Genomic DNA, 22,561 nt, shown 5'->3' with positions numbered 1-22,561 from the left:
TACATAGCCCTGACTGCTGCATCATAAAGCTGACTGCTTGAAAGATCGCTTCCTGAATTCTTATTCCAGTAAACGCAGTAAGGTCATGCATTTGTTTCATCTTTTTTAATGGTCCTTTATTCCAAGAAAAGTGATCTCTGTTCCTTAGTCACCCCAGACTCACACCTCCGGTGCAGAGGACAGGCAGCCTATTGCTGAACTTCTGCCACTGCCTCAAAATGGTGTGACCTACTACCTGAGCAGGGATGACCTCCCTCAGTTCCCCTTCCACCATAGGGGATGCCACAACCCCAGCTTCATTCCCCCTCCTGCTGGGTTCACTTTTGAGAATGGAGCGATTGAATCAGCCCATTTCATTGCACTGACGGTTAATGCTCCTATGCTCAGCACCATTACAAGGACTCCACAATGGTAAAGATAGCACATTACTCTTCATACAAGGGAGGTAACATTTCCTTTTCCTGCATTATTTGTTGAATTGATAGGTGAACAGGCTTTCAGGTAGGACATGTATACACTTGCAAAATATAGTCGCATTAGGTGGATCAGGGCTGTTCCTGGGACTTATTTGGCCTGCACTAAATTCCTAAGAATGTGTACAGGTGGTAGCAGAAGCAATGTGTTTTGTCTATTCTATCAGCCGACATTTTGTGTAATTATTCATTAGGAGATCTGAATACATTTCCAGTATGCTTTTGTAGCTCCTTGATGAAATATTAAGCTGATGCTCACAGGTTCACTCCCAGTCTGTGCTGAGATAACGAATCTCAGTTGGAGCGGTAATTGAAGAACGATTAGCATCAGTACCATGGGGTGGACAGGAAGCACTGCCATTATTCCTGCTCCTGATTGCTATCTAATAACTCTGGAGAGGGCACATATGGAGGATGGGGGAAAAGGTAGGGGGTAGAAATGGGACACAGGATGAAAAGGCAGCAGCTTCAACTGTGATGCCTTCTACAGCCAAACAGCCTGTTTCCATTTTCCTCAACCGAGGATTCCCCTCTACCGTGGTTGACATAGCACACGACAGTGTCCCTTATATTTCCCGTAACTCTGCTCTCACCCCTTCTCCTCCATCCCAGAACCACGACTGGGTTCCCCTTGTCCTCACCTTTCAACCCACCAGCCTCCATGTTCAACTGATCATCCTCCGCCATTTCCGCCACCTCCAGCATGATCCCACCACCAAACACATCGTCCCCTCCCCTCTCAGCATTCCGAAGACAGCGCTCCCTCCACAACACACTGGTCCACTCCACAATCACCCCCCAATACCGACTCCCCTTCCTACGGCACAGGAGATGCAACACGTGTCCCTTTACCTCCTCTCTTCCCACTGCACAGGGCCCCAGCACTCTTTTCAAGTGAAATAACAATTTATTTGTAATTCTTGCTGTTTTACTGTTATTATACTGTTTTTGCTGCTCATGATGCGGTCTCCTCTACATTGCTGATTGGGTGATTTGCAGAACATCTCCATTCAGTCCTTAAGCGTGACCCCGAGCTTCCGGTCGCCTGTCACTTTAATTCTTTGCACCACTCCCACTCTGACCTCTCCGTCCATGCCCTCTTCCACTGTTCCAACAAAGCTCAACGTCAGCTCGAGGAACAGCACCTCACCTTTTGTTTAGGCATTTTACAGCCTTCTGAACTCAACATCGAGTTCAACTATTTCAGACCACAACCCCTGTCCCTAATTTTTTTCCTCTTTCCCATGGCAGGTGTTAATGATTGTTTTCCATTTACACCCTATCTAGACTCGTCTTTTGTTTCTTAACTTATCCCATTACCATCTCCTTTTGCCTTGTACCATCATCCCTTTTGTCTCTTGATCTCTTCTGCCTTTCACCCTATCACAGACCTTTCCCTTTTCTCCCCTCCCCCCTTTCCCTGTCCCGACATTTGATTAAAACCTGTTACATGTCTAATTTGTTCCAGTTCTGATGAAGGTTCATTGACCTGAAACATTAACTCTGTTTCTCTCCCCACAGATGCTGCCTGACCCGCTGAGTATTTCCAACATTTTCTGTTTTTATTTCAGATTTCCAGCATCCGCAGTATTTTGCTTATTAACACTTCCTATCTCACAATTCAAGAATGACTTGTGTGTAGAAACAGAGATGCTTGTGGTACTGTACCCCAAGTATCAGCACACTCAGAAGGGAAAATTTAGAGGAAAAAATCCTGAACGTTAAACAAAGAATGCCTTCACACATTATAGCACAAGTTCAGAGTCCAATTCCTCCCCACGATGAAAAGGCAGATATCAATTACAAGAGAATACTTTTGGATCGCAGCGAACAATGTCTAAGCAAAATAATTATTTTTTTAAAGTCCTTCAAAACATGAAAATTGGATGATCAGATTTAAATTGAATCTTTTGAAAGGAGTAATTGATCTTAGGTGTGCTTTTAGAAAAAAAATACATATGTACTCTTACCCCTCCAGAAGGTAGTGATTCTTAACTTATAACACACTTAACTCAACTGAGCACATTTCATCCCCAGATGAACTAGACTATACCAGTGGCTCCTTTTGTGGCCTGGAAGGAGCCCGGAGGGATACTAATTAAACTTATCGTAGGGTATATAACCCAAGATAGGTTGGTCCTCATCTCTTATATAAGGCATAAGTTAGGTTATAATGAGAAATTTTACATCAACTATTGTATTGTACCTGGTTTACTTTGCTGTCATCAACCCATTAATACATTGCAGCTTGGGGCTCTCTTAGCCAATACCAGCTGTAGCAACAATAAGGCAGTACAACTAGCTTCAGGATTTCTGAGCGAACAAGGTTAAAAATGTTGGCGAAGTTTCCTGTGCTCCCATCAGGCATCATGACAGTGCTAACAAATACATTTTAAAGATGAAAACAAAGAAAGACTTGCATTTATATAGTACCTTTCACTACCTCAGGACATCCCAAAGTGCTTTACAGCCAATGAAGTACTTTTGAAATGTAGTCACAGTTGTAATGTAGGAAATGCAGCAGCCAATTTGTACACAGCAAGCTCCCACAGACAATTATGTGATAATGACCAGATAATCTGTTTCAGTGATGTTGGTTGAGGGATAAATATTGGCCAGGATACCAGAGAGAACTCCCCTGCTCTACAAACACTAGTGCTTTACAGTAAGATTTATTTGAATACTCCAGAAACATTATTTGCCTATTGCTTGGTAAGTAAATACACACGTATTGTTATCTTATCCAGGAGGACGCTGAGCACGCAGAGTCTCGTTGCTGAGGGCATGGAGAAAACAAGCGCAGGCAGCGGAAAGAGCGCGCGGAAAACCAGTCCCACCCACCCCTTTCCTCAACGACTGTCTGTCCCACCTGTGACAGAGACTGTAATTCCCGTATTGGACTGTTCAGTCACCTAAGAACTCACTTTTAGAGTGGAAGCAAGTCTTCCTCAATTTCGAGGTAGTGCCTATGATGACTGTTATCGAGTGACCCATGTTGGAAGGCGCATCTTTGTGAACAGTGGATGAGAATTGGATCAGGTTTTATTGTAAAGTCCCACATGGTCAAATAGCTTGTTAGCATGGACCATCCAGTCCAAGTGAAAATTGGTCACTTAGACGAGACTCAGATCAGAGAGCCAGGTGCATGTGGGACTATACTCAGCACAAGTCACTTCAGAAGAGTAGGAATAGTGAGGGGATATTTGGAAGAGGAAAAACCATACTGTTCACCAGTTGGAAGCAGCATGTACTCAAGTCAGTTTAACCCTCCTACATCACACAAACTCAATAGCAAACTTAAATGCACATTAATCATTCATGTTAAGTTGCAGTCTCATTACTCACCAGTCATACATTCTAATATCTTTGCAGTTTATACAAATAATCCCTGCTTTAGTACTGTACCACAATTAGCAGCCTTTATGACTTGGCAACTGCAGCACTGAAAGGGAAGAGAACACGACACCTATGGGCTTTACAAAAGTACAATATATTCACAGTCCATTTAGTCATAGATTTCAAAGCAAAAATTCTAAGACAGACCTCTCTTTTTATAATAAATGTTGCAGGTGGTTTTAACGGAAATATGGGACAGAGAATTCAATAAGGCATGAGGAGCCAATAATGATAATTGGGGCATGGATGACGATGCAGCTATTCAGCTATGACAATATAGTACATTGAAATTGTCAAACAAATTATGTACAAGTTGAATGTGACAGGACACTGGCCTCGATATCAACCCCCCAATGATGAGTGGGAGGGGGGTCTGGGGAGGGTGGGGAGTTAAAAACTTAAATATGGGATATACAAGCCGCGCACGTGCCTGCTGCCATTTTTATCGTGATGGATAGCGGAGTGTCCGAATGTTCATGGCTCTCAGTGCAATTGGGAGCCTGATTTAAAATTCACTGTTGCTGCACAGGTTTCCCAGAGATAGGGAGCCAGGGGGTGGGAGCTGCAAGCTCCAACGGTAAGTGCATTTCTCAGCATTACCTGTGGGCCATGAGGAGCAGGTGTGCTTCCCCCTGCCAACCACTGAAGCTTTTGGCCTCCCCGTTGGCCATCTCTTTTCTCCTCGCCAATTCAAGTCTTCCCCTCCACCCTAGCCTGTGTGCCAACTTCCCCCCTGCCAATCGCGGCACCCATCACCCCCCCCCCCCCCCGCCATTGCCAACCTTCTGCCCTCCCAATTACCAGGCACCTTGTCCAAGGGTCCCCGGCTGCAACTTCCTGCCACTGGTGTTTCCTGCCGGCCATAGGCCAGGCTACCAATCTGACCGGCTGTCGGGTGGGAAATGACAAAAAAAATTGTAATGAGGTCCTGCCGTTATGTTTGGCTGGATCTCTGCGTCCCCGGCCTTGCAGCTGTTTTCGGGCATTTTCAGCCACCCCCATTCCGTAACTATCAGGGTCATTATTGTAATAAATCCTTTATAAACACAAATTTTCCTCAGTGCTATCTGTGGGATCTGTGTGCAAAATGCTTGTTGTGTTTGTCTACATAGTATTCACTACACTTCAAAGTAATTAATTGTATGTATTTTTTTAATTCATTCTTGGGACAATGGCGTCATTCACTGCCAGGCCAGCATATATTGAGGGCAGTTAAGAATCAACCACTCTAGTGTAGAACTGGAGTTACATACAGGCCAGACCAGGCAAGGACAGCAGGTTTCCTTCCTAAAAGTCATTAGTGAACCACGTGAAATGTTTTGAGACATCTGAGAGACGAGAATAAATGCTACACAAATGTAAATTTCTTTCAAAATAGACTAAAGTTGGGAGCCACTTTGATGCAAATTGATATACCATATTTCACATGACAATTATAATCATCCCTATTCTTCAATTCCTGCTTGAAGACGAAGATAGTTCTAATTATTTGCTACACAGTGCTAGCTGTAACAGAGGAAGATATCTCTGTACTTATTGCTGTCTGCCAGTCTGCTTTTGTCCATGGTGAGTGGCAGCTAAGAGTAAGATTCTCAATTCTTGTCGGTGATATGGAAATTCAACAAAACAAAATGTACTTCAGTTACCTCTGATCAGCAGTTTAAAAATATAAAACACAGGAATGAGGCACACTGTGAAATGAGCAATCATCTTCCTCCCAGCCATGTGATAATTAAGTAGGAAATACCTCTTCCCCTTAAAAATGCCTTGATGTACTGACATTCATGGACTTCATGTGCTCCACTAGGTTTGTTACATGAGGGACTCACCCGGTACTCAGCCGGCATTGTGATATTGCTAACAAATACATTTTAGAAACAATAGTGCTTTAATACAAGAATTATTTGAATAGTCCAGAAACACCATTTGCCTATTACATGGTAAGTAAATACATACATACAGACCTGCAATTCAAAATAAGTATGAGGTGATGTATTTTGTAGGTAGAATAAGGAAGCCACATACTCCTGGGAAAATAAGAGTCTAAATGGGGTAGAGGAGCAAAGGAATCTGGGGGTTCAGGTACACAAATCACTAAAAGTAGCGACACAAGTTAATTAGACCATTTTTTAAAAAGGCAAACAAAGCACTGGGGTCCATTTCTAGAGGGATAAAATTGAAAAGCAGATATGTTATGTTAAACTTGTATAGAACCTTTGTGAGACCACACGGGAGTACTGTGCACAGCTCTAGTCTCCATATTATGAAAAGGATATCGAGGCACAGGAGAAGGTGCAAAAAAGATTTGCAAGGATGATACTGGAGCTGAGAGGTTACACCCATCAGAAAAGACTGAATATGGTGGAACTTTTTTCTCGAGAAAAAAAGAGAAAGCCGAGAGGTGACGTGACAGAGGTCTTTAAGATTATGGGCTAGAACCTCCACTTTTGTGGTTATTGCCCCAAAATGGGCGATATTTTCGGTGTGGGTGGTAAAAAAGGGTTTTCAGATCGCCGGCTTCTCGCCCATTCTCAAACCACCTAATCTCCACTTTTGAAAATGGGCGTTACCGCGAGCGATATAAAATGGGCGGTAGTGTTAAATTTTTCTGACCTGCCGTAACGTGTGGTCGTCCTTAGCAAGGCCATGGCAACGCTCGATTCCCGCGATTCTGGAGGTCAAGGGTCACCATGACATGCGCAGAAGAGGAGACAGAGAGAGCTCACAGGCTCAGAGGGACTGAAGGCGTGGCTGGATGTGGTGTGGCTGCTTTGGGAGGAAGGAGGGAGACTTTAGAGCTTCACAGCAAGTAGGCAAACAAAAAGTAGATGTTACCAGCCACATATTTGACCTATAATGGAGAGAAAGGAGGAGACTTCACAGCACGCGGTGGAGACTAATGCTGGAGAGAGCAGTGAGGTGGGAGAGGAGCACATTGGAGGTCGCAAAAGAGCCAGGAGGTTCTCGGACGAGGCAAATGCCTCCTGCCTGCAGGAGGTCGAGTTACGCTAGGGTGATTTGACACAGGGAGGGCGTGGGAAGCCTACCCCAAAGGCAAACCAGAAGATATGGACCGAGATAGCAGAGGTGGTCTCGTCAGCGACCAACGAGGTGCATGAGGGCAACCAATGCCGCAAACGATGGAACGACCTTGTGGGATCTGCAAGAGTAAGTATTACATTGATTTACATGTACTTATATATTTATATAATTTGATTTGTAACAGTCATGAGTGACTATCATCAGATGTGAGGTCTTCCACTTTTACCGGGAATGTTTTACTCAAAGCCTGTGGTCACGGTGCAAGTCCTCAGGTAAAGAATGATAATCACCATAATAATCATGATTACATTTGTCGGCTATGTGTTGTATCAGTCTCTGTGACAGTACCTCGCAATGATATCATGCAATGATCTCATGCTATGTCATCCTGTCTCCTTTTAAAGAAGCAGCTATCGACGATGAGGTCCATGCAGAGGCGAACGGATGGGGGCCACCAGTCCCCAGCAATATCACTGACATGGAGGAGCGTGTGCCCCAGATACATCTGCAGACCCTGAACTGATGCCATGTGAGTAAAGCTTACACCATTGCGTCATGTAAAGGCTATAGATGCCACACCCACTCATATCCGAACAATCATATATGATAGATGATTTCTAAAATTTTCATAGAAATAATGCTGGGATTGGGGGTAGTGTGCTGACGTGGATTGAGAACTGGTTGTCAGACAGGAAGCAAAGAGTAGGAGTAAATGGGTACTTTTCAGAATGGCAGGCAGTGACTAGTGGGGTACCGCAAGGTTCTGTGCTGGGGCCCCAGCTGTTTACACTGTACATTAATGATTTAGATGAGGGGATTAAATGTAGTATCTCCAAATTTGCGGATGACACTAAGTTGGGTGGCAGTGTGAGCTGCGAGGAGGATGCTGTGAGGCTGCAGAGCGACTTGGATAGGTTAGGTGAGTGGGCAAATGCATGGCAGATGAAGTATAATGTGGATAAATGTGAGGTTATCCACTTTGGTGGTAAAAACAGAGAGACAGACTATTATCTGAATGGTGACAGATTAGGAAAAGGGGAGGTGCAAAGAGACCTGGGTGTCATGGTACATCAGTCATTGAAGGTTGGCATGCAGGTGCAGCAGGCGGTTAAGAAAGCAAATGGCATGTTGGCCTTCATAGCAAGGGGATTTGAGTACAGGGGCAGGGAGGTGTTGCTACAGTTGTACAGGGCATTGGTGAGGCCACACCTGGAGTATTGTGTACAGTTTTGGTCTCCTAACCTGAGGAAGGACATTCTTGCTATTGAGGGAGTGCAGCGAAGGTTCACCAGACTGATTCCCGGGATGGCGGGACTGACCTATCAAGAAAGACTGGATCAACTGGGCTTGTATTCACTGGAGTTCAGAAGAATGAGAGGGGACCTCATAGAAACATATAAAATTCTGACGGGGTTAGACAGGTTAGATGCAGGAAGAATGTTCCCAATGTTGGGGAAGTCCAGAACCAGGGGTCACAGTCTAAGGATAAGGGGTAAGCCATTTAGGACCGAGATGCGGAGGAACTTCTTCACCCAGAGAGTGGTGAACCTGTGGAATTCTCTACCACAGAAAGTTGTTGAGGCCAATTCACTAAATATATTCAAAAAGGAGTTAGATGAGGTCCTTACTGCTAGGGGGATCAAGGGGTATGGCGAGAAAGCAGGAATGGGGTACTGAAGTTGAATGTTCAGCCATGAACTCATTGAATGGCGGTGCAGGCTAGAAGGGCCGAATGGCCTACTCCTGCACCTATTTTCTATGTTTCTATGTTTCTATGTTTCTAATGAGAATCATTGCAATGCAAATGTGTTGATGGTCATGAAATGTGATGTCTGTGATGATGGTGGTGCTTTTGTCGTGCATATGCTGTGTGCAGCGCTGGACTCAGCTTGTGACCCTAGCACCCCCTTCTCCTCTAATAACCTCATTTGTGTTTTGCAGCTCAGCCAGCAGCACGGCCCCAGGCAAGACCACAGAGGCCAGAAGGTGGGGGAGCAGGGCAGGAGTCGGCAGATCCTACTACATCTGGTACTGAGGAGCTCCGATTCTCGCCCATCAGTCCGCTGGGTCTGTTCTCCACGGGATGAGAGCGCCGACTTCGACGAACCAGCATCGCCATGCTCCAGAAGCCATTCCACCCGAAGGCCATCTAGTGGTCCTCCGGTCATTCCCGCCTCCACTCTGGAGGTACCGGCCCCATGCACCTCGCCACAGGGCACCTCATTTGTCCCCAGGACAACGCCAACCCTGCGGAGGCCTCGTGGACATGGCAGGTCTGTTCCACGAGTGCGACATGAGAGCAGAAAGATGGTACAGTTGTCCAGGAGGACTGTAGACATTGGTGACCAGCTCATCCTGGTGGGGGGCATATCCCGACAACTGGCCACCATGACCGAGTACATTCCACGCATGGCGGAGTCCCTGGTGCAATAGCCAGGAACACTGCTGCCACAGGCCTCCCAGTATGTGTTCAAGTGCGGCACTCCACCCCCTGGTTCCACACCACCACTGCAAACGACAGATGAGAGCAAGGACCAAGATCCTGCTTCTGCATCAGAGAATGTTGCTCCCTCGGCCCCACCCCCGCTCCCGTCCCCGTCCAACCAATGCCTCTGCCTTCATTCCCCCCACTGAGGCACCGCCTGAGAAGCTCCTCAGTCAAGCGCCGTGGAGCGAGGAGGGGAAGGGATAGAGGTGGGGAGAAGGATAGGGGGATAAGGAAAATGAGATGCACGTGCGCAGGTGATGGCTGTGTTATACCTCCATCTGGGTGTATGCAATTTGTTGAAATGTATGGGGGCTGGAGACTACACTCCTGCTTTGCCTTTGTATTCTGTGTTGCTGGACATATTGAACATGTAATTTATGTCGATGGTGGGAAAAGTGCGGTGTGGGCGGGGGGTTGAGTGTTATTGGCTGAGATACTTATGGTTTCAGACCAATGTTGGTATTAAATTTTTGTTATTGAACATTACCTTGTTGCACATTGTCTCAGATAGCTGGACCGTTGCACACTGTTGATTCCTTACCATGAAAGGGTTAAATACAACTTAACATCAATCAACTTAAACTTTAACTGGCACCAAGGTGATGGGCACCATTGATGTCTGAGCTGCACACACAGAAGTGTGTCAGTGTTGTCACGCACATCAGCGCTCTTTCAGGTGAATCTTTCAGATATCAGCTCCTCGCCCAAGAGTGGGATTTAACAAATGGCAGCCACACCGCTGACATTCGTTCCGGTTAGTTCCACTTTTTGTGGCCGTTATTTTGGGCGAGCGGTATTGTGGCCGATATGTGTGCAAGGTGGTGAAATTGACGCTGGGCGATCTCATGGCCGCTAGTTTGGGTAACTATGCTCTTTACGACAAGAAACAGTGGGCACGCGTTAAGATTGAATCTCGCCGTTAATTTCGTGCGGAAAGTAACGCTGGGCGATATTATGGGCGTTGATTTCACCCATTCTGCTGATTCTGCCCCCAAAAAGTGGGCGGGTGGTAATATTTTTTCCCGGCGTTAAGCACAAGGGGAAAGTAACGCTTGGCGATAAGTTTCCTAAAAATGCCCTTCAGTTTCCATTTTGCACCAAAATGGGCGATATAAGGGTGTTATACGTCATTTCAGTGGTAAAATGGGTGTTAAGTGGGCATCAAGCATGCAGAAAAAGTGGAGGTTCTAGCCCTATGAAAGGATTTGATAAGGTAGACATAGAGATGATGTTTCCACTTGTGGGAATACCAAAACTAGGGTCCATAAATATAATGTATTCAGTAATAAATCCAATAGGGAATTCAGGAGAAACCTCTTTACCTAGAAATTGGCTAGGATGTGGAACTCACTACCACAAGGAGTAGTTGAGTCAAATAGCACAGATTTATTTAAGCGAAAGCTAGATAAACACGAGGGAGAAAGGAATACTGTAGAAGGATATGCCAATAGGGTTAGACGAAGTAGGGTATTAGGAAGATTGTGTTGACCATAAACAGTGGCAAGGACTACTAATACAAAAGCAAAATACTGGGAATGCTGGAATCTGGAAAAAAAAAAACAGAAAATGCTGGAAATCTCAGCGAGTCAGGCAGCATCTGTGGAGAGAAAGCAGAGTTAACATTTCGGGTCGATGACCCTTCGTCAGAACTGGAGAGTTCGGAAAGAACGGATTCTTAACAAGCACTGAAAGGGGGAGGGGACGAAAGAACAAAAGGGAAGGTCATATAGGGTGGAAGACAGGAGAGATTAGAGAGACAAAAAAGGATGATGGCCCAAATTCAAATGGTGATGACAGGAGTTAGAAAAACATTAGTCAAGATAGGGTGTGAATGGTGGGATAATGGCCAGCTGCCAATAGAGACAAGGGGGAAAAAAAGAAACGGGCAGGCGGGGGGGGGGGGGGGGGAGCCAAAGATTGTCAGCGGCTATGCTCTGAAATTATGAAAGGGTTTGATAGGGTAGACGTAGAGAAGATGTTTACAAATTAAAGGTGTTGCGAAGGGAACCCTCATGGGTTCTAGCTATGCCTGCCTTTTCGTGGGATATGTGGAACATTCCTTGTTCTAGTCCTTCTCGGGTCCCCTCGCTCACCTCTTTTTCCGGTACATTGATGACTGTATCATTGCCGCTTCCTGCTCTCACCCAGAACTTGAAAATTTAATTCACTTTGCATCCAATTTCCACCCTTCCCTCACCTTAACATGGTCCATCTCCGACTCTTCCCTTCCCTTCCTCGACTACTCCATCTCCATCTCTGGGGATAGGCTTTCGACCAGTATCCACTATAAGGCCATTGACTCCTACCCCGCATCCTGTATGGACTCCATTCCATTCTCCCAGTTTCTCCGTTGCATCTGTTCTGACGACGCCACCTTTCACACTAGTGCCTCTAACATGTCTTCCTTTTTCCCATAACAGAGGATTCCCCTCTGGTTAAAATGGCCACCGACTGTGTCCGTTCTATTTCCCGCACCTCTGCTCTCACCCCTTCCCCCTCCCTCTCCCTCTCAGAACCATGACAGGATTCCCCTTGTCTTCACCTTTCACCCCACCAGCTTCCACGTTCAACAGATCATCCTCCGCTTTTTCCTCCACCTCCAGCATGATCCCACAACCAATCACATCTTCCCCTCTCAGCATTCTGAAGGGACCGCTCCCTCCGCGACACCCTGGTCCATTCCGCAGTCACCCCCAGCACCCCCACCCTTTTCCATGACACCTTCCCGTGCAAGCGCAGGAGATGCAACACCTGCCCTTTTACCTCCTCACTTCCCACTGTCCAAGACCCCAAATACTCCTTCCAGGTTACACAGTGATTTACTTGTACTTTCAATTTAGTATACTGTAGTCGCTGCTCACGATGTGGTCTCCTCTATATTGGGGAGACCAAGCGTATATTGGGTGACCGCTTTATAGAGCACCTCTGTTCAGTCCGCAAGTGTGACCCTGAGCTTCCGGTCGCCTGTCACTAATTATCCACTCCATTCCACTCCCACTCTGACCTCTCCATCCTCGGTCTCCTACACTGTTTCAACGAAGCTCAACACAAGTTTGAGGAACAGCACCTCATCTTTCGTTTAGACACTTTACAGCTTTCTGGATGCAACACTGAATTCAACAATTTCAGAGCTTAGCCGCTACCAATCTTTGTCTCTCCCCCCACCCTTTTCAGAGCCTGTTTCTTTCTTTCTTTTTTCCTCCTTGTCTCTAATGGCAGCTGGTCATTATCCCGCCATTCACACCCTAACTTGACTAATGTTTTTCTAATTCCTGTCATCACCATTTGAAATTGGGCCAAATCCCTTTTTGTCTCTCTAATCCCTCCTGACTTCCAACCCATCACAGATCTTCCCTTTTGTTCTTTATTCCCTCCCCCTTTCAGTGCTTGATAAGAATCTGTACTCTCCAGTTCTGACGAAGGGTCATCGACCCGAAACGTTAACTCTGCTTCCTCTCCACAGATGCTGCCTGACCCGCTGAGATTTCCAGCATTTTCTGTTTTTATACTGGCATGGACTAGTTGGGCCGAATGGCTTGTTTCTGTGCTGTATATTCTATGTAATTCCACTAGCATACGAAAAAACAATTGTGTATTAAATTGTTGTAGTATTGAATGAGAATAGAATTATTTGTTTCAATCTGATTTCGGAACTGCTACAATCGTGGAGTGCTTCCACAGCTGAAGCTTTAGTGTCTAACCTTGAGAATTCTCTTTGGGGGATTTATTTTTCAAATAGGCGCAATGGAAATCCTCTAATGGATGTTGTGTTTCCAAATGAGACTATCAGGAAGCCAAGAGATAAGCATTACTTGTAAACAACATGCATGATAAAAGGCCCCCAGCATTTAAAGACATATAAACATATTTAGGAGGGGCTGCTAGCATCATTTTTGGTAAATAGCACAATTTCAAAGCTTCAGAAAGATCAACAATTATGGGGCAGTCGCTCTTCAGATAGTCTCCATTAAAGGAGTACTTTTTAATATATTACAGCCCAGTAGGAAACTGATGGCCCTCAGTAAAGTCTGCGCTTCAGTTATTGTTACTTCTGCAGACATGGCCATTAGTTATAGTCAGAGCTGCAAACAGGGGTTGTCACCGACCAGGTTCGGATCAGACAGTTTGATTCAGAATGGGCGGTTCATAAATTCCTAGATAACAAAATGTCTGCTTTGGAAAATGATATCCTATTATATCTCGTCACGTAACTATTTGCCTTATAACTGCGACATGTTAATTAAAAGGTGAATACAATTTTCAGTGAATCTTCAACAGCAACAAAGCAAGGCTCAGAAACATTCCTACATCTTGCCTGGTTTTGGACCTGGGAAATACAGCAATCACAGAATCAACATGTCCTTCGCAGAACCTTTGACACAAAAAATATCACTGAGTCTCAGCACTTTAATTGTGATTTTACTGGAGCCAAGAAAAAGTAATCTTTGAAGTCTAATGATGGGCATTGCAGATAAACCATGCTGTTCATACAAACCATTACATCATTATGAGCAAGGTCACTGCACGCAATTCATCATGACACTTCATCTAAATAGGTACTTTTTAGAAACCATATATTCCGTGCAATGGCAAGACTTTCATGTAAATTGCAAAGAGTTAAAATTAGCAGTTGAACTGATTTACTATAAGAACACAAGAAATAGGAGCAGGAGTAGTCCAAACGGTCACTCGAGCCTGCTCCGCCATTCAATAAGATCATGGCTGAACTGATCATGGACTCAGCTCCACTTCCCTGCACGCTCCCTACAACCCTTTATTCCCTTATCACTCAAAAATCTGTCTATCTCCACCTTAAATATATTCAATGACCCAGCCTCCACAGCTTTCTGGGACAGAGAATTCCACAGATTTACAACCCTCAGAAGAAATTCCTCCTCATCTCAGTTTTAAATGGGTGGCCCCTTATTCTAAGACTATGTCGCCCAGTTTTAATTACCCCATGAAGGGAAATATACTCTCTGCATCCAACTTGTCGAGCCCTCTCATTATCTTATATGTTTCAATAAGATCATCTTTCATTGGGCCCAACAATGCTCAACCCCTTTTTCGGTGTACTGACCTGAAGCGCGCCGACTTTGCTCGCTGGAAAGGGTGCCAGAAAAAAGGGGCCCCATCCTGATCACTCTTCGGAGTCCCCGGAGTCGTGCTGTGGAGACTGAAGGGGTGGGGTGGAGCAGCAGGCCAGCACATAAAGCACTGACAGCACCTGCGTGCATGCTCAGTGAGAGCTATGCGCATGCTCTTGCCCTCCCAGCGTGTCCTGTGGGCTGTGAGCAGGTCCCGATGCTCGCAGCCCCTATCCCAGGCCGAAGGGACGCCCGATCTCGCCGCACCCTATCCCCGGCCGAGTGGACTCCCGCACCGGCCGGCCGACCCGCTAAGTTTCTGGGCAGGTAGGAATTCGCTTTTATTTTTTTATTTAGTGGCTGTTTGCAACTTTTGATTGGGTGGGGGGGGAGGAGGAGGAGGAGGAGGAGGAGGAGTTTTGTGGGGGGGGCGGAAGGGGGAGAGGAGAGTTTTGGGCAGGGGGAGGGGTGGGGGGGGAAAGAGTGTGTCTCTCTGGCTAGCCACCCCCCGACCGCGTGTCATCGCGGCCAGCAGCTCGCATTTCTCCGGTAGGATTTACTTCATTTTTATTAGTATTTTAATTGTTTGAGCTTTTCCTTGCAATGGTTGGTGCTTGGTTGTTGAGGTCCTCTCCAGTTCCTTAACTCCCCTACCCCTGCCCTAATGTCTGCCGAATGTGCGCTGCTTTTTCTTCACTGTACGCAAGGTTTTTCAGAGCTGGCCACATACGCTGACCTAAGTGGATCTGGAGTACGTTTTTGCTGGCCAAAGTGGCATAAATGGCCAAAACTGGCATAAGTATCTGGGAACGCCCCCTTTTGAAAAAAAAATGGAACTAAAAAAAAAATCATACCTAACTGATTTGCTCTGGTGCAAATTTTTGGGGGAAAATGGCATTTTTTAAACTTACGCCAGAAAAAACTTACTCCAAAAAAATTGCTGCAAGTCATGGTCAGGATTGGGCCCATTCTTCTGAACTCCAATAGAAACATAGAAAATAGGTGCGGGAATAGGGCATTTGGCTCTTCGAGCCTGCACCACCATTCAATAAGATCATTGGCTGATCATTCACCTCAGTACCCCTTTCCTGCTTTCTCTCTATACCCCTTGGTCCCTTTAGCCGTAATGGCCATATCTAACTCCCTCTTGAATATATCGAACGAACTGGCATCAACAACTCTCTGCGGTAAGGAATTCCACAGGTTAACAACTCTGAGTGAAGAAGTTTCTCCTCATCTCAGTCCTAAATGGCTTACCCCTTATCCTTAGACTATGTCCCCTGGTCCTGGACTTCCCCAACATCGGGAACATTCTTCCTGCATCTAACCTGTCCAATCCCATCAGAATTTTATATGTTTCTATGAGAGCCCCTCTCATACTTCTAAATGCCAATGTATAAAGGCTCAGTCGATCCAGTCTCTCCTCATATGTCAGTCTTGCCATCCCAGGAATCAATCTGGTGAACCTTCGCTGCACTCCCTCAATAGCAAGAACGTCCTTCCTCAGATTAGGAGACCAACAGTGAACACAATATTCCAGGTGAGGCCTCACCAAGGCCCTGTACAACTGCAGTAAGACCTCCCTGCTCCTATACTCAAATCCCCTAGCTATGAAGGCCAACATACCATTTGCCACCTTCACCGCCTGCTGTACCTGCATGCTAACTTTCAATGACTGATGTACCATGACACCCAAGTCTCGTTGCACCTCCCCTTTGCCTAATCTGCCGCCCTTCAGATAATATTTTGTCTTTGTGTTTTTGCCACCCAAGTGGATAACCTCACATTTATCCACATTATACTGCATCAGCCATGCATTTGCCCACTCACCTAACCTGCCCAAGTCACCCTGCAGCCTCTTAGTGTCCTCCTCACAGCTCACACCGCCACCCAGCTTAGTGTCATCTGCAAACTTGGAGATATTACACTCAATTCCTTCATCTAAATCATTAATGTATATTGTAAATAGCTGTGGCCCCAGTACTGAGCCCTGCTGCACCCCACTTAGTCACTGCCTGCCATTCTGAAAAGGACCCGTTTATCCAGACTCTCTGCTTCCTGTCTGCCAACCAGTTCTCTATCCACGTCAGTACATTACCCCCGATACCATGTGCTTTAATTTTGCACACCAATCTCATGTGGGACCTTGCGTATAGGCCCAACCTATCTTCATAAGTCAACCCTCTCATCTCCGGAATCAACCACGTCAACCTTTTCTGAACAGCTTCCAATGCAACTATATCCTTCCTTAAATGCGGAGACCAAAATTGCACGCAGTACTCTAGGTGTTGCCTCACCAATACCCTGTACAGTTGTAGCAGGACTTCTCTGCTTTTATACTCTATCCCCTTTGCAATAAAGGCCAACATTCCATTTGTCTTCCTGATTACTTGCTGTACCTGCATACTAACTTTTTGTGTTTCATGCACAAGGACCTCCAGGTCCGTTTGTACTGAAGCACTTTGCAATTTTTCTCTACATTTAAATTATAATCTGCTTTTCTATTTTTTCTGCCAAAGTGAATAACCTCACATTTTCCTACATTATACTCCATCTGCCAAATATTTGCTCACTCATTCAGCCTGTCTATATCCCTTTGCAGATTTTTTGTGTCCTCCTCACAATTTGCTTTCCCACCCATCTTTGTATCAGCAGCAAACTTCGGTTACAGATCTCTGCTGATAAAGAGTAGCCATCAAAAACATCCTAACCTATTTTTGCTGTTTATAAATACTGACTACTACAACAACAACTCGCATTTAGATAGCGCCTTTAACATGGTAGAACGTCCCATGGCACCTACAGCTGTTACCAAACAAAATTTGATACTAGCACACAAGGAGATATTTGGAAAGGTGACCAAAAGCTTCCCATCAGCCAGTGGCTTAGTGGGTAGCACCCTCACCTCCGAGTCAGAAGGTTGTAGATTCAAGTCCCACTCCAGAGACTAAGCACAAAAATCCAGGCTAGCACTCCAGTGCAGTACCGAGGGAGTGCCGCACTGTCGGAGATGCCGTTTTTGCGATGAAACATTAATCCAAGGCCCCGCCTGCCCTCTCATGTGGACGTAAAAGATCCCATGGCACTATTTCGAAGAGGAGCAGGGGCGTTAACCCCGGTGTCCTAGCCAATATTTATCCGTCAACCAACATCACTAAAACAGATTATCTGATCATTATCACATTGCTGTTTGTGGGAGCTTGCTGTACGCAAATTGACTGCTGTGTTTCATACATTCCAACAGTGACTACACTTTGAAAAGTACTTCATTGGCTGTAAAGCGCTTTGGGACATCCAGTAGTCATGAAAGGCGCTATACAAATGCAAGTCTTTCTTTTCCTGTGTATTTCCAGTGTATTTTCTGTTTTGTACATTGTTGAGATAAAAAAATGTAATCAATTTTTTTCCCTTGCACCATTTCCCCAATTGTCACGGTGCACACGTGACCAGTTCCCACAAGGTACTAATTAGCACTGGAAGCCTGCAGTTCATTTTGCCATAGTTTTGATTTCCTTCCTTGCAGGTAAACCCCTCAATCCCACTCAGAAGATTTTTCTATAGAAACATAGAAACATAGAAAATAGGTGCAGGAGTAGGCCATTCGGTCCTTCGAGCCTGCACCACCATTCAATAAGATCATGGCTGATCATTCCCTCAGTACCCGCTTCCTGCTTTCTCTCCATACCCCTTGATCCCCTCAGCCGTAAGGGCCATATCTAACTCCCTCTTGAATATATCCAATGAATTGGCATCAACAACTCTCTGCGGCAGGGAATTCCACAGGTTAACAACTCTCTGAGTGAAGAAGTTTCTCCTCATCTCAGTCTTAAATGGCCTACCCCTTATCCTAAGATGTGTCCCCTGGTTCTGGACTTCCCCAACATCGGGAACATTCTTCCCGCATCTAACCTGTCCCGTCCCGTCAGAATCTTGTACGTTTCTATGAGATCCCCTCTTATCCTTCTAAACTCCAGTGAATAAAGGCCCAGCTGATCCAGTCTCTCCTCATATGACAGACAGTCCAGCCATCCCTGGAATCAGCCTGGTGAACCTTCGCTGCACTCCCTCAATAGCAAGAACGTCCTTCCTCAGATTAGGAGACCAAAACTGAACATAATATTCCAGGTGAGGCCTCACCAAGGCCCTGTACAACTGTAGTGTGACCTCCCTGCTCCTATACTCAAATCCCCTAGCTATGAAGGCCAACATACCATTTGCCTTCTTCACCGCCTGTTGTACCAGCATGCCAACCTTCAATGACTGATGAACCATGACACCCAGGTCTCGTTGCACCTCCCCTTTTCCTAATCTGCCACCATTCAGGTAATATTCTGCCTTTGTGTTTTTGCCCCCAAAATGAATAACCTCACATTTATCCACATTATACTGCATCTGCCATGCATTTGCCCACTCACCTAACCTGTCCAAGTCACCCTGCAGCCTCTTAGCGTCCCCCTCGCAGCTCACACTGCCACCCAGCTTAGTGTCATCTGCAAACTATACTGCAACAGTGTCATCAATTTCAGATGCATGACTTGCAGCCAGAGAGCAGAAGTTAAATAAGTGAATACAACTAAAGAAGGGAAAGAATGCACTGGTATTTAGGTAGTGCCTGATCGCAGCTTTCCTGATGTTCCCACGAGCTTTACATCCAAGTAATTACATGCTGCATTGTTGTTATGTAGGCAAATGCAACAGGTAATTTGCACACAGGAATGCGCCACAGACACCAAATTAATGAACAATGAATCTGTGTTTTTTGATGATATAGTCCCACCATTTATAATTGGGCAACGTGGTTTATCCACAATGCGAAGTGCACAGTAAAACACGCAATGCTTCTCAAACATTAATTTGATATTCAAAATGCCCCCAATCAATTCAGATGGAGGGCGAGAAAGATGGATCTCAAACCAGCGTACTAAGTTTAAATAAAGGAGATTACAAAGGTATGAGGGCAGAGTTGGCTAAAGTGGACTGGGAAAATAGATTAAAGTGTAGGACGGTTGATGAACAGTGGCATTCATTTAAGGAAATATTTCATAACTCTCAAGAAAAATATATTCCAGTGAGGAGGAAAGGGTGTAAAAGAAAAGATCACCATCCATGGTTAGCTAAAGAAATAAAGGACGGTATCCAATTAAAAACAAGGGCATACAAAGTGGCCAAATCGAGTGGGAGGACAGAAGATTGGGAAGCTTTTAAAAGCCAGCAAAGAATAATTTAAAAAATGATTAAGAAAGGGAAGATAAACTATGAAAGTAAACTAGCACAAAATATAAAAACAGATAGCAAGAGTTTCTATAGGTATATAAAAACGAAAAGAGTGGCTAAAGTAAATGTTGATCCTTTAGAGAACGAAACCGGGGAATTAGTAATGGGGAACATGGAGATGGCAGAAACTCTGAACAAATATTTTGTAACTGTCTTTACAGTAAAGGACACTAACAATATTCCAACAGTGGACAGTGGCTATGGGGTGGGGGGGAGGGAGGAACTTAACACAATCAATCACTAAGGAGGTGGTACTCAGTAAGATAATGGGACTAAAAGGCAGATAAATCCCCTGGACATGATGGTTTGCATCCTAGGGTCTTACGAGTAGTAGCGGCAGGGATTGTGGATGCATTGGTTGTAATTTACCAAAATTCCCTGGATTCTGGGGAGGTCCCAGCAGATGGAAAACTGCAAATGTAACACCCCTATTGAAAAAAGGTGGCAGATAAAAAGCATGAAACTATACACCAGTTAGCCTAACATCTGTGGTTGGGAAAATGTTGGAGTCCATTATTAAAGAAGCAGTAGCAGGACATTTGGAAAAGCATAATTCAGTCAGGCAGAGTCAGCATGGATTTATGATGGGGAAGTCATGTTTGACACATTTGCTGGAATTCTTTGAGGATGTAATGACCAGGGGGGATGTAGGGGAACCAGTGGATGTGGTGTATTTGGACTTCCAGAAGGCATTTGACAAGGTGCCATGTAAAAGGTTACGACACAAGATAAAAGTTCACGGGGTTGGGGGTAATATATTAACATGGATTTGCCATGCTTTTGCCCACTCACCTAACCTGTCCAAGTCACCACGGAAATACTAGGGGACCGAGGATTTAGTGAGAAGGAGGAACTGAAGGAAATCCTTATTAGGTGGAAAATTGTGTTGTTGAAATTGATGCGACTGAAGACTGATAAATCCCCGGGGCCTGATAGTCTGCATCCCAGAGTACTTAAGGAAATGGCCCTAGAAATAGCAGATGCATTGGCGATCATTTTCCAACAGTCTATCGACTCTGGATCAGTTCCTATAGACTGGAGCATAGCTAATGTAACACCACTTTTTAAAAAAGGAGGGAGAGAGAAAACGGTTAATTATAGACCGGTTAGCCTGACATTAGTTGTGGGGAAAATGTTGGAATTAATTGCTAAAGATGAAATAGCAGCGCATTTGGAAAGCAGTGACAGGATCGGTCCAAGTCAGCATGGATTTATGAAAGGGAAATCATGCTCGACAAATCTTCGAGTTTTTTTTGAAGATGCAACTGGTAGAGTGGACAAGGGAGAAGCAGTGGATGTGGTGTATTTGGACTTTCAAAAGGCTGTTGACAAGGTCCCACACAAGAGATTGGTGTGCAAAATTAAAGCACATGGTATTGGGGGTAATGTACTGACGTGGATGGAGAACTGGTTGGCAGACAGGAAGCAGAGAGTCGGGATAAACGGGTCCTTTTCAGAATGGCAGGCAATGACTAGAGGGCGTGCCGCAGGGCTCAGTGCTGGGACCACAGCTATTTACAATATACATTAATGATTTAAATAATTGAGTGTAATATCTCCAAGTTTGTAGATGACACTAAACTGGGTGGTGGTGTGAGCTGTGAGGAGGACACTAAGAGGCTGCAGGGTGACTGGGACAGGTTAGGTGAGTGGGCAAACGCATGGTTGATGCAGTATAATGTGGATAAATGTGAGGTTATCCACTTTGATGGCAAAAACACGAAGGCAAAATATTATCTGAATGGCGGCAGATTAGGAAAAGGGGAGTTGCAACGAGACCTGGGTGTCATGGTACATCAGTCATTGAAAGTTGGCATGCAGGTACAGTAGGCGGTGAAGACGGCAAATGGCATGTTGGCCTTCATAGCTAGGGGATTTGAGTGTAGGAGCAGGGAGGTCTTACTGCAGTTGTACGGGGCCTTGGTGAGGCCTCACCTGGAATATTGTGTTCAGTTTTGGTCTCCTAATCTGAGGAAGGACGTTCTTGCTATTGAGGGAGTGCAGCGAAGGTTCACCAGACTGATTCCCGGGATGGCAGGACTGACATATGAGGAGAGACTGGATCGACTGGGCTTATATTCACTGGAGCTTCGAAGGATGAGAGGGGATCTCATAGAAACATATAAAATTCTGATAGGACTGGACAGGTTAGATGCAGGAAGAATGTTCCCAATGTTGGGGAAGTTCAGAACCAGGGGACATAGTCTAAGGATAAGGGGTAAGCCATTTAGGACTGAGATGAGGAGAAACTTCTTCATTCAGAGAGTTGTTAACCTGTGGAATTCCCTGTTGCAGAGAGTTGTTGATGCCAGTTCATTGGATATATTCAAGAGAGAGTTAGATATGGCCCTTATGGCTAAAGGGATCAAGGGGTATGGAGAGAAAGCAGGAAAGGGGTACTGAGGTGAACGATCAGCCATGATCTTATTGAATGGTGATGCAGGCTCGAAGGACCGAATGGCCTACTCCTGCACCTATTTTCTATGTTTCTATGGATAGAGGATTGGCTAACTAACAGAACAGAGAATTGGGATAAATGGTTCATTCTCTGGTTAGCAATCAGTAACTAGTGGGGTGCCGCAGAGATCAGTGCTGGGACCCCAACTATTTACAATCTATATTCACGACTTGGAAGAAGGGACTGAGTGTAACGTAGCCAAGTTTGCTGACGATACAAAGATGGGAGGAAAAGCAATGTGTGAGGAGGACACAAAAAACCTGCAAAAGGACATAGATGGGCTATGTGAGTGGGCAAACATTTGGCAGATAGAGCATAATGTTGGAAAGTGTGAGGTTATGCA

At 45.2% G+C, this 22,561-nt stretch overlaps 1 protein-coding gene across 9 annotated transcripts in view; it reads right to left on the bottom strand.

The window, feature by feature from the left end:
• LOC139264638 (sickle tail protein) overlaps window positions 1-22,561 on the bottom strand; it is an 801,407-nt gene that overhangs the window by 291,271 nt on the left and 487,575 nt on the right. The window lies entirely within an intron of this gene.

Source organism: Pristiophorus japonicus, chromosome 5, assembly GCF_044704955.1.
Source record: "Pristiophorus japonicus isolate sPriJap1 chromosome 5, sPriJap1.hap1, whole genome shotgun sequence".
Taxonomy (NCBI): Eukaryota; Metazoa; Chordata; class Chondrichthyes; family Pristiophoridae; genus Pristiophorus; species Pristiophorus japonicus.
The sequence above is the reverse complement of the archived record's forward strand: the minus strand, read 5'-3'. Positions and strand labels throughout refer to the sequence as shown.